Source organism: Budorcas taxicolor, chromosome 1 (assembly GCF_023091745.1).
Source record: "Budorcas taxicolor isolate Tak-1 chromosome 1, Takin1.1, whole genome shotgun sequence".
Taxonomy (NCBI): Eukaryota; Metazoa; Chordata; class Mammalia; order Artiodactyla; family Bovidae; genus Budorcas; species Budorcas taxicolor.
The window spans coordinates 10,109,854-10,127,839 of record NC_068910.1 but is presented as its reverse complement, the minus strand read 5'-3'; the positions used below and the strand labels follow the sequence as shown (position 1 = coordinate 10,127,839).

The following is a 17,986-nucleotide window of genomic DNA, read 5'->3' as shown; positions in this document are numbered from 1 at the left end:
GCATGCGCCAATCCGTGCCGTCACAGTCACGTGCTGAAGCATTCGGCTTGGGCCGCGAGAGGCAGGCTCTGACTGACAGGCCGGCCAACCTGTCATCGGGAGGCACTACACTGGGCGTAGGGCAAAGAGGCTGTTGATTGGGAGTATTCTAAGCTGGGGGCGGGTTCTTTGCCGTCCTGGTTACTATGACGCCCGGCCCCCGCCCCCTCGGCTGGCCGCCATCTTGTTGTTGATCCGTACCTAGTGGGCAGCGCCGGGAGCTGGACTGAGCGGCCGGTGTGGGGCCGCTCCTGCGGATCTCAGCCACCTGCGCTGCCTGCCAGGGGGCGGGCCGAAACCTGGAGGCCTGGGGGGCCCAGCTCCCGTGGGGAGCCGTGGGCGCCCGCTGCCCGGGTCGGGCCGGTGAGTGACAGGAGCCGGGCCGAAAGACCGGCCTGACGCCGCGGGGCGGGCGGCGGCGGGCGCGGGGTTGGAGCTGGCCCGCGCAGGGCAGGGGCATCGGTTGAGCATCGCTTGAGCGTCCTCATCGGCCGCCCGTGAAGTCTCCTCGATGCTGGTGCCGAGGTCGCAGGACGGCCTCGGGGTAGAGGTCCGAAAGCCCCGCGCCTGAGGGCTGGCCGGCGGGGTAGCGGGAAACTAGTTTCTGTGACTGAAGCCCTGGGCTCCATTGACCCGCAGCGCTGAAACGTGTCCAGTGCCAGCTTGATGCTCTCCGGGGTCTTGTGTTGTTCCCAGGTGAGAAATACACGTACTATTTTCTTAGATGTCGCTCCTGCGAGTGACTTTCAGACCGAGTGAGACTAAGACTAGGTCAACCAGTCGAAAGCCCCTGCAAAGCAGGCCGGCCAGTGTGACGGCCCTTGTGATTCAGACCAGGCGAAGGCCCCTCTGCCCGGCGCCTGCCTCTTGGACTCCTCGGAGCTCACCGTTTGCTTCTTCCTGAAGGACCTGATCAGATGTCCCTGATGCCCGAGTTTTGGTTTGGGACATATCTATTTTGTTGTTGTTGTTGTTGTTCTGAATCACCACTTTTTGGAGTGGTGGTAAGGGCTTCCTCTTTTGGCTCTGGGAGAAAGTGAGTATTGGTGCTAACTTGATTGGTTTTATCTCCTAAAAAGATAATCTGCCAAGTGTAGTGAGGGAGACAAAAGAAATGTAAGAGGGTGTTAGAATCAGAAAAAGAAATGAAACTTCTTTTTGTCTGGTGAATGCCAAATTAACTTTTAACGGAGTAAATATATCTTGCCCAATGAAACAGACTTCCAGGCCCTCTTCTTTTGTGAGGGTAGGAGGGTTAGAGACGCCGCATAAGGTGTGCAGGTCTAGGAAACTGCTGCATATGGGATGAGATTTGATGTCCTGATGTGCTGAGGGCTCCAGAAAACATTTGTTTGCCTTTGGTCCCTTGGCTTCTCAGCACAGGCTTCTGTCTGTGCTCATACAGAAAGCCTGCCTGAGACTACTTTGTGTGCTTGTGTCAGGATCTTATCACCTCAGAATGTTTAATTTTGCAAGAAACTATCCGTTTGGTCAGGAAATGCTCTTGGAGAAGATGCTGAAACCAGAGGCAGCTAGTGGCCTGTTGCTGTTTGCCTTGTAAGGAGAGAGAGAAGTTAAGTGAGTAGTTTTTAGACATTTCATTACCCTCCCTTGGGCCAGTTTTTGAATCTTGAATGAATTTTCATTTTGGTGAAACCAGTTCCTTGGGTAGTTCTTTACAAGAAAGGAAGACGCGAAAATATTAGGAGCTTCTCAAAATGGCCTCAAGCTAACTTCCCCCCAACTCCCCTCTGATTAACACTTCCTTTAGAAAGTTAAGGCTGCCACAGGGTTGCTGTTTTCTGTGAAAAATAACCATAAATTAGGCTCTTAGTCTGTTTCAGTTATGTTTGAGATGTAGAAAGAGAACAAATCTCTGCCTTAGTCTACTTAACTACTGTAACTTTTGCATGCAGTTTTAGGTTCAGGGGTCCATTACAGTCCATTCGCGGTCCAACTCTGTGTTAGAACTGTTGCCCCAAGGAAGTTACAGAATAGCCAAGAACTTTTTTTGCCTTTTCTTAATGCTTTATTGCCTTGTGAATACTTAGGAGTATTAGATCGTGCTTGCTTGATTAAGCCTATTTTGTTACTCAGAGATAGCTTATAGCAGTACATCTATGCTGGGCATTTTTAAATGCAAATAAGTAGGGATGTTAGAATAGCGGACCTTCCATCTACTTTAACTTTGCATGTACATAATTCATCTGTAAATGTCAGCATGTTAAACTGTTTTGAGCAACAGACTTAATGAGTCAAAACTGCTCAGGCATATAGGATGAGATTTGATGTCCTAATGTGGCATTTTCGGTGCTGCTGCCCAGCTGGTCCCAACCCACCTCTCCCAGGTTTGTCCTAATCCTCACCACCTGAATGGTTTGGTAATCGCTCCACGTGTGATATTTTCTTACACAGATCCTGTTGCCAGCTAGTCCATTTCCTTTTGCCCCTCTTGGGGATACCCTTTGCCTTCAGTTTCACTTCTCTTTACTCAAGGCCAGCTCAGGTCCTTCCTACCTCCTTTATGAAACACTCCCCAAAACATTCCTGTCTTTGGGAATACTCTACTCCCTCTGAACTGCAGTGGTATTATTGCCCTTATTAAAAACAATAATACAGTATAGACTCTTTTAAGAACAGCTTTTTTTCTGATTAGACCTAACCCCTTTCCTGCAGAGATTGTAGTTTTGTGTCTTCTTGTAGCTGCATGTAGTAGATGAGAACTAAATGTTCACAAAAATGTGCTAAATGTTCCTGAGTTGGAACACCCTCTAATTAAACAGGGAATTGGAGGGAATAGGCAGGTAAAAATGAGACTTTCACGTGGATCTCCACGTCCTGCACTGCCCGGAGGGCTTGCACTCTAGCACCACACAGAGGCCCATCATTCTATAAGAGGCAGGACTTGCACGTAGTGCAGAAACTGAAGCCCAACAATAGAAAGTAATTCTGCGTCTCAGAAATGGCTGTGTGGTCATCCCTCTTCCTGGCTACGTTTGACTCTCGGAAAACGTGTTGGGTGAGCATAGCATTGAGATTCTTAGACTCTCTTCCTGGTTGGTTCTTCTCGCTGCCGCCCTGGGCTTCTGTAAATGTGTCAGTAGTATGTGCTGCTTGTCCTCCCAGTGCTGCCCTGAAGCTGTAAGGAGCAGTGATGGGTAGAGCTGGGGAAAGCCAGGTAGAGCTGTCTCTGGCTTGGAGCAGAGAGGCATTTTGTATGTTTGCACCAGTAGGTCTGTGCTTTTGCCCCGATCTTAAATCAGATTTCAGTTCTCTTCCTGTACTACGGCAGGATTTAAGCAACGAATTCTGTGTGGGAAAACCTAAGCAGTCTTGGTTCTTTTATAAGAGGTGATAGATTGAGACTCTCATTCATGTTTGCTGCTATTACAGTTTGAAGTTGGGTTTATGGAAGAGGCATTGCAAATGAGTTTTGATGGGAACATATGTTCATTTCAGTGCTGGATCCCTGATAGAGACTTTGTTTTTTTGAATGCTTAGAAAATCCCATCTCTTCTGCAAAAGTTTTTATTTGTGGGTGGGGATTTAGCTCATTTGTTCCTGTCCCTTCATTTTCCAGAAGGTGAGCAGGCCTAGGACTGGACTCTTTTCAAATCTAAATTTTGATGTCAGGAAATAAGAGTATCTTGAAGACCATAAAAATCTGAGCCTGTTATGATTGAGTGAACTAAGCAACTTACTCTGTAATCAAAAAGTTAAATAATGAGAACTGTTGGTCCTTATAAACTCAGCTTGTGAGAATGTAAAATGATGCAGTCACTTTGGAAAATAGTCTGGTAGTTCTTCAAATGGTTAGAGTTACCAGCAGTTTCACTCCTAGTTATCTACCCAAGGAAAATGAAAACATGTACGAGCGAAAACCTATATATGAGTGTTTATAGCAGTATTATTCATAATAACCAAAACGGGAAATGACCCAAATGTTTATCAACTGATACTGGATCAATAAAACATGGTCTGTACATATTTTATATATACAATGGAATATCAGTTAGCAATAAAAAGGAGTGAGGTTCCAAAATACACTTCAACATGACTGAACCTGGGAAACGTTACGCTAAGTGAAAGAAGCCAGACACAAAAGGTCATATATGATTTCATTTATAAAACATATCCGGATGAGGCAAACCTACAGAGATCGGAAGTAGATGAGTGGTTGCTTAGGGCGAGATGAGACGTGATGAGTATGTCCTGAAACTGTAGTGATGGTTACACATAACTTTTATATACTAAAAGCCCTTGGATTATACACTATATTTCTTATTTTATTTTTTTTGGCCATGCCGTGTGGCATGGTGGGGTCTTAGTTCCCTGGTCAGGGATTGAACCCGTGCTCCCTGTGGTGGAAGCACAGAGTCCTAACCACTGTACCACCAGGGAAGTCCCATGAATTGTACACTTTAAATGGGTGACTTGTATGCTGTGTGAATTATATCTTGAAGCTGTTATAAAAAATAACTTATCAGTAATGTATATTCACTAATTTTTAAAAAATATATGAATAACAAGAGATAAAAACAGAACCATCCATAATTTCACTGTTAGTGTTTTATTGTTTGACCATATTTCTTCAGGTGATTTTTTTGTAAGTTTTACAAAAATGAGATCCTGCAGGACACCCTAATTGGTACCTTGTTGCAGTCAACACTGTATTAAAAACTTCTGGGTTGGTAAATGATGTATTTACATCAGGGGCTAGCTGGCAGTAAACTGGGGAAGCTGAAGGGGAGCAAGGTGCCACTCTGCTGCCTCGTTTGAGCTGTAGTACAGATTTGCCTTGATTTCAGGTGAAAGTAGAGTGCTTTCGGATGAATGTAGAGTGCTCCTGTGAAACCTTTTGTGAGCCAAAATGACATAAAGTGAAAAAACAATTACCTGAGGACTCATCTTGCTAACGGATGTACAGTATAAATCAAGGCAGCACACAGATGCTCACCGACAGTTCAGAGCTGTGGCGGCTTGAGCTGCTGAGTGTAGTTCCCGGGAAGGGAGCTTGGCAGTGCCGCTCTCGCCGCTCTGGGCGCACTCTGCCTCTGTGATGACTCCCTGCAAAACAAATACTGAACGCTGTTTTCACTTGCTGCCTTTCCATAGAAGTGAAAATGCTCTTTGGATCTGTTTTGGTTAGTGAAAGCAGTACTAATGTCTGTCTTTCATAAAAACACAGTGGCGTAAAGTGAATTTTTGAGAAATAGGGGATAGTCGCTCTGTAAACAGGTGTTCTTTTCATAGTCTGTTTAGTGGCATGATTTTTCATATTTTTGTGTTTTTTATGGATAATTTTGCTGGTTAAAATGGCTCCCAAGTAACCAGTGCTGGAGTGCTATCTAATCTTAAGTATAAGAAGGATGTGAAATGCCTTATGAACAAAATACATGTGTTAGGTAAGGTTTGTTCAGGTCTGAGTTATAGTGCAGTTGGCTGAGAGTTCAGTGTTAATGACTCTTTAAACAGTAATATACATACAAGGTTATATATTATATGTGTGTAGCTCTGAAATATTAAAAATTGATTGGTGGAAGTGCTGTGACCAGAGGGTCAGAGAAACTTAACTCTGTTTCCTCTAGGAGCAGCAGCTCAGTATTCACTAACTCTTTTTTTTGTTTGCAGTGACTTTATAGAACATAACTACTGTGAGTACTGGAAATTGGTTATATTTTCTTTCGTATCTCATTTCTTTTGCTTAGTATGATGTTTCTGAGATTCATCTGTTATGGTGTCTTCCTTTTTTATTGCTGAGTAGTATTCCTTTTTATGGCCATATTTTTTGCTGCTAGACATTTGGGTGGTTTCTAGTTTTTGGCGCTTATGAGTAAAGATGTAATAAATGTTCTCATACAAGTCTGTATGTGTACCTGTTTTCATTTCTCTGTGGTAAATATCCACAAGTAGAGTTTCCCTGACCCCCAGACTACATCACACGGACACTGTTTAGGAGAAAGTTGAACAGTTCTATGGACTCTGGGCCCAGTTTTGTTATTGCTTCTCCTTGTAATTCTCAGCTCGAAGCCTCATTTCATGTTTTTTTTTGCCAGATTTCCAGATATACCCATGCTAAGTCAGAAACGAATGGGCATTCTGTTGAAGTGGGAAGTTGGAATAATTAGGAACTATTGCAAGTAGACGCGAGCTTCTAGATTGAGGGAGTCTGTTTGCTTTAACAGCTTCAGTTACTTGTCACGATCCTGGGTTTCTGTTAATTGATGCAGGTTAGGAGGCTTCTTCGGAGAAGGCAATGGCACCCCACTCCAGTACTCTAGCCTGGGAAATCCCATGGACGGAGGAGCCTCGTAGGCTACAGTCCATGGGGTCGCTAAGAGTCGGACACGACTGAGCGACTTCACTTTCACTTTTCACTTTCATGCATTGGAGAAGGAATTGGCAACCCACTCCAGTACTCTTGCCTGGAGAATCCCAGGGACAGAGGAGTCTGGTGGGCTTCCGTCTGTGGGGTCGCACGGAGTCGGACACGACTGACGCAACTTAGCAGCAGCAGCAGCAGCAGGAGGCTTCTTGGTCATCCACAGGGTTCATCCTGCATCTCTTTGTGGAGCCTGGCCATGGTGATTTGTGCCTTTGTAAGTAACCAAGCTCAGTTACCACAGTTGGTACTGCCTCTTTAGACCGTTGGTCATGTGGCTGGTATTTTGCTACCTAAAAAAAAAAAAGTTATACATGTGAATTAATTTTAATTCATATGCAACTTTTTTATTTTTTAAAAAAAAGCTTGACTCGATGATCTTCCATGGGTGCTGTTTGAAAACTAGTACCAACCAGAGGGTCCTAGCTAAGTGTTCTAGATTTTAATTTCTGGGAGCAGTGAGCAGTGCTTTTGGTGATGAGTATTCATCCCTAACAGCCTGTCCCATTGAGGTCATTTCTACACTGCATGTTCATACGCATGCTGGGCAGATTGAGTTCTGTTTCGTTGACTTCTTGTCCCAGTGTTCAGTGACTAGTTCTTTACAGCCAAGAAGTTGGTTATCAGCATCCTCTTTTAAAGCATCTCAAATCTCCTCAAGAATAACACTGATTCTTATGGAGTTGCTTTTTAGCTATTTTCTGGATGGAAGGTAAGGTGGATATTTAAGATGAGTGAAACTTTCACGTGGGAGTTGGCTGAAGCGAGAAAATTACTCTTTAAATACTGCTTCTTTAAGAGAGCCTTCTAGTAAAATTTTGAAGTATCTTTTATTTTTAGTTTACTGTATTTTTTATAGTTTGTTCAAAGAGAGAACCAGTATGTAATATTCCTCGTTTGATTGGAATCTATAGTCCCTGGTCTTCATGGCTTTTTTTCCTTTTTTTTGAATAACTAAGTGGATAAAAGAGAAGGAATTTCTTTTTTAAGAGACCCGTGAGGCCAGTAACAGTACATTCAAATAATTTGGCTCTGGGGGGACTTCCCTGGCAGTCCAGTGGTTAAAACTGCACTTTCACTGCAGAGGGCATGAGTTCGATCTTGTTCGGGGAATTAAGATCTCTCATGCCACATGGCCCGGCCCAAGAAAACAAAACAAAATGAAAAAAAAAAAGCAAAAGAATTTGTTTTGATGACTCAGTGGTAAAGAACCTGCCAAAACAGGAGACACAGGCGACTTGGGTTCAGTCCCTGGCTTGGGAAGACCCCGTGGAGGAGGGCATGGCAACCCAGTCCAGTGTTCCTGCCTTGGAAATCCCATGGACAGAGCAGCCTGGCAGGCTACAGTCCATGGGACCACCAAGAATCAGACATGACTGCGTGACTAAGCACAAGTATTTGTGTGTGTATGTGTGTGTATATATACATGTGTGTGTGTACATAAAGTGGAACTCAACCTGTTTACTCTCAGCCTGGTATCTTCAGAAGGGTGCCACTGGGTCCCTTGCTTCTGGATAGGACCCAGATGTCTAAGCAACGTCTTTTCTGAGGATAAACAAAATGGATACCTAAGCCTCTTTTCCCCTTCCCCTTATTTCAGACCTCCCAGATTGCGCTAGGTCTTTGCACATATTTCTGGTTTCTAGGTGAGGGATGTCCCAGTCCCTGGTAGATTGGAAGGGCAATCAGGTTGGCAGCTATATTTACCTCAAGAATGTTCTCTGTGTTTCTGTCTTCCTCAGAGGTGAGGTTTGTGAGCATCTGCTTGAAACAGTTCTTGGGGTGCGAAGGAAGGAAGGACTGTTTCTTTCACCCTCATAAGTATAACTAATCTTATCAGCAGCTACAGTCTCACGTGTGCGTGGTCGGTCACTTTAGTCGTGTCTGACTGTTTGCGACCATGTGGACCGTAGCCCACCAGGCTCCTCTGTCCATGGGATTCTCCAGGCAAGAATACTAAAATGGGTTGCCATGCCCTCCTCCAGGGGATCTTCCCGACCCAAGGCTCGAACTTGCGTCTGCCTGTGTCTTCTGCATTGCAGGCGGATGGATTCTTTACCCACTGAGCCACGTGGGAAGCCCCCTACAGTCCCATGAAAGTGAGTGAAAGTGAAGTCGCTCAGTCGTGTCCGACTCTTTGTGACCCCATGGACTGTAGCCTACCAGGCTCCTCTGTCCATGGGATTTTCCAGGCAACAGTACTGGAGTGGATTGCCATTTCCTTCTCCAGGGGATCTTCCCGACCCAGGGATCGAACCCGGGTACTCCCGCATTGTAGACAGACGCTTTACCGTCTGAGCCACCGGGGAAGTCCTATACGTATTAATAAAAGCAAGAATTGACTTGAATTTAAGAAAACATTAGTTTCCCTTGATTATATGCTTTAGAGAACAAATATGCTTTCATGTTAGTTTTCAGCTGTAGTTTTTTTTGTCCTTGAATTTGAAAGTATTTGAGAGTATCTTTTCCTCTTAGAGTCCGCATCAGCTTTTTATTTCTGAAATAAGTTAGAAATGAGTTTTCATAAAGTCCAGAGCTATGCAACTAGAGGTTTGTATGTTGTTCTTTTCTGTGAGAGTGACGTATCTGTCCATTGTGTTCTTTTCAGTTGACTGATTTTGCTGTTTTTCCCTTGGAGAGTAAAAAACAAACCAAAGATAAATTATTGAATTATTGCCAAAATTTTACTTAGCATTCTTGCATTACCAAGTTTAAATTACTTTTTATAGACTTTTAAAAGACTAAATAGATTTCATATGCTTTGTTTTAAGGGCATGATACTTTGGCATTATACTTTTAGTGCTTGAGTATATTTAGTTTTAGAAGTAGAAATACTGGATTTCTAAACCAGTTTTAATGAAAATATGAGGAAATTTATAAATATACTTGTGCAGTGTGAAGGTACCAAGGATACTTCTTTTTACAAAAAGATTGCATACCAAACTCAGGTGATTAGTCTGAGGCTGTAAAAATACATTGTCCACAAAATTACCAACTCTAAACCAGCTCCTTAGAATGCACTCTGCTGATCTGCATTTTGGAGTGTCTGTGCCCACCCAGCTAACAAACTTGGACAAACTTGGTGACCAGGTATTGTCTTTCTCTTTCTGTGAAGACAATGCCTTCCTAGTTCTTAAAATAGTTTGGACCTTATTCTCCACCATATCTGATTGGAATTTCTCTGTCTTTGCCAAGGCTTTTATTCATTGCCACTTTCTAGGCTTACTGTGTTGTTGAATTAAACCGAGCAAACCTAGTTGTATCTCCTAAATTTAGTTTAAGTTCTTTGAGATGGTTTATTCTTTATAATTGAGATTTTCTGTATTTTTGTCTGATTTTTCACCCCTTGTTTCTCTTTTGTATTAGTAATAAAAATGATCTTATCATCTTCCTCATAGGCTATCTTCTTTTTTCTTACATATCTTGTTTAGTTTCTGTTAGTTGCCATTTTTATCCAGGTACATTTAAAGCTCTTTTTTCATATATCAACTCTTTTTAGAGTCAAAACAGAATTTTACGTTCTCTTTCTTTGGTTTGGAATTCTATCCTTTGGTTATCATACTTTCTTCTCTGTAAAGCCAAGTTAACTCTTTGTTCTGGTTTTAGAAGCCCTAGGTTAGAAATCTGTAAACTTTTTTGACTTAACAATCCTAATAGTAAACAAAAAAAGAAAGAAAGAAAAATCTTGTCCCGTCATGAACATTTTTCATATGCCATGTACTTTTACTGCTGTACACATCTGTTATACACATCATATGCATACATCTCTTTTTATTGTGTCTCTACTACATGCCGGACATTTTGAATAATATATAGTGAAAAAATATGCTTTTCTTCATGGATCTGACATCGTTATAATAAAAATAATAAACTGTAGACATTATCAATAAATAAAACATAGAACATGCCTTGAAAAAAAGAAAAAGAGCAGAGTAAGGAAGATGGAACAGCCAGATGGGTTTGCAGTTTAAACTTAGGGAGTTAGGGGAAACCTTATGGAGAGAGATTTGAGCAAAGGAGGTGAGCGAGTTAGCCACTTGGATATCTGGGGAAGGAATGGTCCAGACAGAAGGAATGGCTGGTGCAGAGACCCCAGAGTAGGAATGTCCCTGTGTGTCTAGCCAGTGTGACTTAGAGTGAGGTAATAAGCAAAGGGGAGGGGGGTAGGAATCAGATCAGAGGGAAAATGGGGGTGGGGAGGAATGCAGAACTTGAAGGTTATGGCAAGGCCTTAGGGGAAACAGGAGCCATTGCAGGGTTTTGAACAGAGAAGTCACATGGTCTGACTCTCAGTTTAACAGAGCCCCTGGCTGCTGTGTTGAGAACAGGCTGCAGGAGGGCCATGATGGAAGCTGGAACACCAGTGAGGAGGTGGGAGATGTTGGTGATCAAACCAGGTGGTAGCGCTGGAGATGGTGAGTAGCTGGATCTGGACATGTTCTGAAGGTAGATTCAGTAGGGCTACATGATAGCCTACTGCAGTGGGGGTTGAGAGAAAGAGGAATCAGGAATGACTGTCAGGATTTTTGTGAGAGCAGCTGTAAAGATGGAGCTGGGATGGGTAAGACTGCAGGTGGAGAGGTTTTGGGGGCTTTGGGGAGATGAGTTCTATCTTGGCAATGTTAAATTTAAACTTCCTAGATCAAATAGGCAGTCAGTTATATGAATTTGGTGTTCCAGAAAGAGGACTGAACTGAAAGTGTAGCTAAAAACAAAGGAGGACCAAGGACTGAGCCCCGAGGCCTCCAGCATTAAAAGTGTGGGAAGAAGAGAAAGAACCAGCAGAGTAGATTGAGTACCAGGAGAATGAGGAGAATGTGGTGCTTGACGGCCAAGTGAGGAAGACAGATCAAGGAGTTCTAATGTTTTCTGTCCAGTTAGGGCTTTCCTCATAGCTCAGTCAGTAAAGAATCTGCCTGCGATGCAGGAGACCCCGGTTCGATTCCTGAGTCTGGAAGATCGCCTGGAGAATGGAAAGGCTACCCACTCCACTATTCTGGCCTGGAGAATTCCATGGACTCTCTAGTCCATGGGGGTTGCAAAGAGTTGGACATGACTAAGCAACTTTTTTCACTTCACTCAATTCCAGATATTCATACCCTACGTTGGAACCATTGCTAGCATGTTCTGTCATTTACTGTGTATTAACATCAGGCTTTTAACACTGTGAAGGCTTTTTATTTTATTTAAAGATATACAAGTTCAGAGAATGATACTCGTGTACTGGGCACAGAGATTAGAAAATGTTAACATTTTACCATATTTGTTTCAGACTTTAAAAAAGAAATTAAAAATTATTAAAAGAGCTGAAGTTCCCTTTTCTTCCTAGATAACCAGTCTCCTTTCCTTTCCTCCCGTAAAGTTGGTGCACATTCTTCCATTTCACATCATTGTTCTTGTTAATACATGTATGTGTCCATAAATTCATGTATGGTGTTTTATGTATTAAAAATTTACAATGATGTCATACTAGAAATATTTCCAAACATGCTTTTTCCAATTTGTTTTGAAATGTATTCATGTTGACACATGTGGATTATTAATTCGGGACTACAGTTCATGAAGACACGCATTCATTTACCCATTCTTCCACTGATGGACCGTTCGGTCACTGCCCGTCTTTCTGTGGCAGCAGTGCTGCAGTGAACGTTTTTGAACCTGTCTCTTGGGTGCATGCTGGGTTGTGGAGTGCACACAACTTTGGTTTTGTGTTGCCATCATCATCATAAGAGAGAAGCCCTTTCTCCCTGGCTGGCCAGTGCTTGGGATGTTTATACCTTTTACTTTTTCCAGTCGTATAGAATTGAAATCATTTCCTGTTTAAGTTTGCATTTCTCTAGTATTTGTGAAGAGGGGCATTTAATCACATGTTTATTAGCCACTGAGCCTCATCTGTTTTCCATCCTGTTATTTTCTTCCACTTTTATTTATAGGAATTCTTCATATATTGTTTACTGATTTTCTTGATAATTATCAATATTACAAATATGTGTTCTTTATCTGACTTTTATCTTTACTTATGATTCTCTTATACAAAAAAGACTAATTTTATTGTGCCTGGTGGTAGGAATGGGGCAATTGTGAGTAGGTATGAGGGGTCTTTTGGAGTGATAGAAATACTATAAAATTAGGTTGTGGGGATTGTACAACTCTGTAAATTTACTAACCATCATTGTATTGTACACTTCAGTGAATTTTATGGTTTGTAAATTATACTTCAATAAAAGCTGTTTCAATTAACATTTTTTTTAATGTGGTCTTATTCATCAGTGTTTCCTGTTGTAGTTTGTGTGCTTTATGTCTTATGGAATTTTATTTAATCTATTGTCAAAAGGCATTTAAATTTTTTTCTAATTACCTTCAGGTTTTATTTTGCACATTTGTATGTTGGGAATTTATTTTGGAGTATAGTTGGAGGTAAGGATAGAATTTCATCTGTGTATAGCCTGTTATGAGATTATATCATCTTTTTCAGTTGATTAAATGGGTATGTAAATGCTACTTCAGATACACACATCCACTCTCACGTCTGAGCCTAAGATTTTTTTGCCTCTCTTTGCAAAATATCACACTGTCTTAATTGCCATAATTTCATACGGAGCTTTGCTATTGGGGAGGGCAGATCATCTCTCATTACTCTTTGACATTGCTGTGTAACGACATTACTTCGTCTTTACTCCTCCATGTGAATATAAAGTCAGATTGTCAAGTTTGTCAAAAAACTCTCTTGGAATTTTTATTGAAATTGCATTGCATTTCACTGTTGAGCCCCACACCCCATGAATATGGAGTATTTATATCTTCTTTTAGGTCCTTCAGTGAAGTTTTATTATTGATCTGTAATTCTTTTTAAAGATTGATAAGTACTTTATATAGTTTTGGTTGCTGTTGTAAATGGAATATATTTAAATAGTTTCCACTTTCTAATGTATCTGCTGGTGTAGAGGACTACTCTTCTTTTTCTTTTTTCCCTTTTAAGTTCTGACTTAGAGTAAAGTTCAGAAATCTAGGCACACAGCTGAGTGCATATGTTAAGTGCTCATCTTTGTCACCTCTACCTTCATGCCCCTTCTCAATTAGTATTTTCCCAGAGAAACCACTGTTGTGATTTTCATGATCATTTTGAATTTCATATATGTATAGAATCACAGCACATGGCCTCTTTTGTATCTAGACTCTTTCTTGCTACATCACACCTTTGAGATTCTTCTATGCTGTGTTTGGCAGTAGTTGGTTCTTTTTCATTTCTCTGTAACTGTATGAATATACCACAATTCACAGATTTTAATTTTTTTATAGAATTAAATATCCCAATTATTACTTTACAAGCCATAATAACACCTTATAATCATTTTACCTCACAACAGCTTTGGCTTTGAAAAAGGAAAATACTAATTTGAGCAGTATGAGAAACTTTATTTTATTTGAATAGAGACATAATTCATGTCAGAGTTCAATTATATGTTCAAGAAGTTAGTTACTATAACCAGAAGGTCAGTCTAACTAATGTTAACTAATGTCTTTACAGGGCAAATTTATTTCCATGTGTTGCTGTTCACCAGTGAAAAAAATTCAACTTGAGAATCTCAACAGGTTCTTTTAAAAAATAGCCTCCTTCCCATTTTATGCAGTAAAATGTGGAACCAGAGCTTTCTAAAGAAAAGGAAGGAGAAACAGAGACCTCTGTAGCTGGTGGTGCACAAACTCCTAGGCAGAGTATGGAACCCTGGGGCAGCAGTCCATTCACAAGCTGACAGAATCTTAACCATTTTAATATAAGCTGCCAGTGATCTGAAAGAACTGATCCACACAAGCTGTTTCCTCTCTGAACATCCATCACTGGGATATTTGGAGAACATTGCTGCTACTTAAGCCCCTCTTACTCCACACCCACATTTGTGAAGAATATCTGCTGCTTCTCATCCTCAAGTGTTAGACCTTTGCTCTGCTCGTGCGGCTAGCGACGGTGTTAAAGAAAACGCAGCTGTTACTGAAAACCCTGCAAACCAAATCAGTGGTCCTTTCATTAGGGCACAGGCAGTCTTTTCTGATAAGACAAAAAAGGGCTAAAACTGCATCTGGTATTTAGGGGGTAGGATTCATGTAATTTTAATCACCACATGATTTTGCCAAGCCTCAAACTTACCATTTTCCAAATAATCTGTTTTGGCAAACCAAAGCCTAACTTGGTGCTATACTTTTCCTGCCTCCCCTAGAGCCTGATTCAGACCACAGTTCAAACAGCCCAATGAAAATGACACGGTAATCAGCACAAGTGGTCTTGTCTACTCTCATGCAGAATATTAGAGAATATTGTTGATTATCTTCATTATTTAAGATTGTGTTCATCAAAAAGGAGCTTTACTACTAAATACAGAAATGTATCATGTTTCCACAGAGGGAATTTTCTTATTTTTAAACATTTTAAAGTAAAATAATTTTCATGCTAATACCCAGAAAGTTACAAACTATTTTCATAGAAAATAACAAGTCTCCTTTTCACAAAAACAAGATTTCCTCGCCAAAATATTCTACCAAGTCATGGCAGAAATGGTGAAGTCTAATCAGAAAAAGAATAGATACCGTGGCAGCAGAACTTAAAACACTGATCGTGATTTCTGCTCTAGACTGAATGTTTGTTTTCCAGATTCGTATATTGACACCTGATTTCCAGTGTGTTGGTATTTGGAAGGGGAACTTTTGAGGTGATTAGGTCATGAGGATGGAGTCCTCATGAATGGGATTAGTACCCTTATAAAAGAGGCCGCAGAGAGCCCTTTCACCCGTTCCACCATATGAGGACACAGTGACTCACCAACAATCAAATTTGCCATTGCCTTGATGTCGAATTTACCATCCTCTGGAACTAAGAAAACAAATTTCTGTTGTTTGTAAGTCATTCAGTCTGTGATATTCTGCTACAGCAGTCAAAACAGATTAAGACAATTTCCTTAGGATCCTTCTCAAAACCCAGAGAATGTTCCTCCTTGTAGTTACTTTCTTTTCATAGTCCTTAATGCCTCCAAAATGAGAAATGCCTTGTTTATGCCAAGGACAAAAAGGTATAGAGAGGAAAGAAAATAGTACATTTCCTTTCAACTCTGAATCTGGGTGGATGCCACTTCAGATGTTACTGTTAAAAGAAATTAGGCTATAGGAATTCAATACTAATTGCCATTGCTTTTCACTCTGCGTGTTTGCCAGTCATAGCAAAGGGCCATGGGGATGACTGGGGAACGTGTGGGAGCCTCTTTGAGTCCTGGAGATGCTTTTAATAAATGCCAGCTTTCTGCCTCTCAAGTTCCTCCACGCCTGTGGGTCCTGGGTCTGCGTGAGTAGTGGAATTGAAGTGGCTATTTTGTGGGTCTTCCGTGGCAGTTCAGTTGTTAAGACACCGTGTTTCCACTGCAGGGAGCATGGATTCCATCCCTAGTTGGGAAGCTGAGGTCCTGCATGCTGTGCCGGGTGGCCAGAAAAATAGGAGGGAAAAAGTGACTATTTTGTAATGCTTAAGCATAATCCATTGCTTTCCTTGACATCCAGGAAGCCAACCCTTGCCAGCACAGAAGTCTATATCTGTAGGGATTCCACCTTTCCAGAGAAAAGCCTTGTTGAATGTTATCTGGAAAGCAGACAAGACTGGTAACTTGGAAACACATTTACATGAGAGCAGAGCTCTACAGAAAACCGAGACTTGGCCATGATCTCTAAAATACCACATGGGGAAAAGAGCACTGTTTATCAATACAGAGTTTTCCCCAGGGGAAGCCTTTGGTGGTTTTGTTTACAAAACAAAAAACATCCTGGTAGGGAGTTTTTTGTTTGTTTCTAGTTCAACCCATGGGAATGAAACCATTGTTCCTCATGATTTCAGTTATGTGATATTTTTTGACAGTTTGTAGCTTTTTAAAGAATTCACAAGTTTTTCTTCATGCTGGGAGTTTCTTAAATCTAGAAAAGACTGCAGAAGCTGTTGACATCTTAAATGGCATAAACTACTTGAAGTGAGGTCAGTGTATTTGCAGAGGACAGTCTGGAAAATCTTCGAGAAGTAACTACATGCTGGAAAATACAATTTATTGACTATGTTGTATTTATTTATTTTTGGAGTTTCCTGATCTTTATTTTTTTTTGCTTGACAATATTGTATTGATTTTGCTGTACGTCAACGTGAATCCGCCACGGGTGTACACATATTCCCAATCCTGAACCCCCCTCCCGCCTCCCTCTATGTTATATTTAGATCCATTTGTTAAAAAATGATCAGTAAGGTCCTGAAGTGGCAAGAGTATAAATCTCTTTTATGGTCTGCCTCCTGTTGAAGCAAGGTAGAATCAGTTCTAAGCTAATTATTTGAACATTTGGACAGGTTTGTTTCTGTATGTGAGAGAATGAGTTTTCTGTTGGTCAGATTCTTTTTTAGTATCTTGGTACCAGCCCTGTGGACCAGACATAATTCAGATGCTCTGCCTTCAGGGACACTGGAAAGATTAGAGAATCACAGTTTTCATTTTGAGGCTCGTGGAGAACGTGCCCTTTGTCGTTAGTGAGAGAGCTTGTCCATCATTTGTTGAAAGTCTCCTTGTGGTCATCAGAAAACAGTTAGCGACCACTTAATATGCAAAGTGTATTAACTGGAGACTTTGGGATTTTGATGCAACTATTTCTGTCCTTTCATTTAGGATGGTTTTGATTACAAGAGACAGAGTACCTTAATACGACTGGCTTAAAGAATAGAGGGAAACTTATTTTTGTTACATAACAGGATACCCAGTACTTGGGTGATAGTTTCAGGAGCCCTGATTTCCTCTTCCTGGTCTGTGTGCTCAGCATGTTGGCCCTGTCCTAGGCAGGGGTGTTTGAGAGTCACAGGGTAGCTGAGTAGTCTCAGGTGTCACGTCCAGATATTGGAATAATAACCCGAGGAAGAGGAGGTGCCCTTCTTGTGTGTGAAGAGCAGGATAAATTCGCAGAGAACCTATGGCCAATTTCCCCTCATCTCATTGGGAAAAAGAGTCACATGCTTTTTCCTAACGCAGTTCATAACAAATGAAGTAATGTTCAGGATTCTCACTGAGTTTAAATGGAGTTTCATGTTCCCTTGAGGTTTGGCTCAAGAATGTGAGCAACACTTGAACAGTGTTGTTTGATGTACGTGAACAACATTGGGACTCTGTTAGGAAAGGAGTAGCGGAGCTAGACGCCATCATCCATAGCTCTCAGCCCACAGGTTTTTCAGTGGGCCTTGGTGGACCCCAGATGTCAAGAACAACCTCTGGTTGTTTATCGGAATGAGTCAGAGCTTTTGCTAGAACTTTGAGGACTGCGCAGAAGGCGAGGCAAGCCCAAGCCCTTCACCTCCTCCCACAGAGTTGGCAGCAGGCATGTCTTCATGAGGAAAATTGAAGTTTCTTAGTTGTAAGTCATTACAAGGCTCTACACCTTGTAGACCAGTGGGTATGTCCACTTTTTCAGGTTCCCAGGTTATTTAAAAAGAAATGCCAAAAGAGAGCTATAGAAACATGGTATATTTTACATGTTTACTTCCAAGAAAGTATTTCAGAC

General features: G+C 41.5%; 1 protein-coding gene across 2 annotated transcripts in view; it reads left to right on the top strand.

Annotated features, from left to right (window-relative positions):
- Nucleotides 1–234: 234 nt before the first annotated feature.
- Nucleotides 235–17,986, top strand: part of IP6K1 (inositol hexakisphosphate kinase 1) — a 37,566-nt gene continuing 19,814 nt past the window's right edge. Inside the window, exon 1 of one of the 2 annotated variants that reach the window (XM_052637993.1) lies at nt 235–402. The gene's annotated coding sequence lies outside the window, so the exon portion shown is untranslated. The other variant, XM_052638001.1, reaches the window with a different exon arrangement.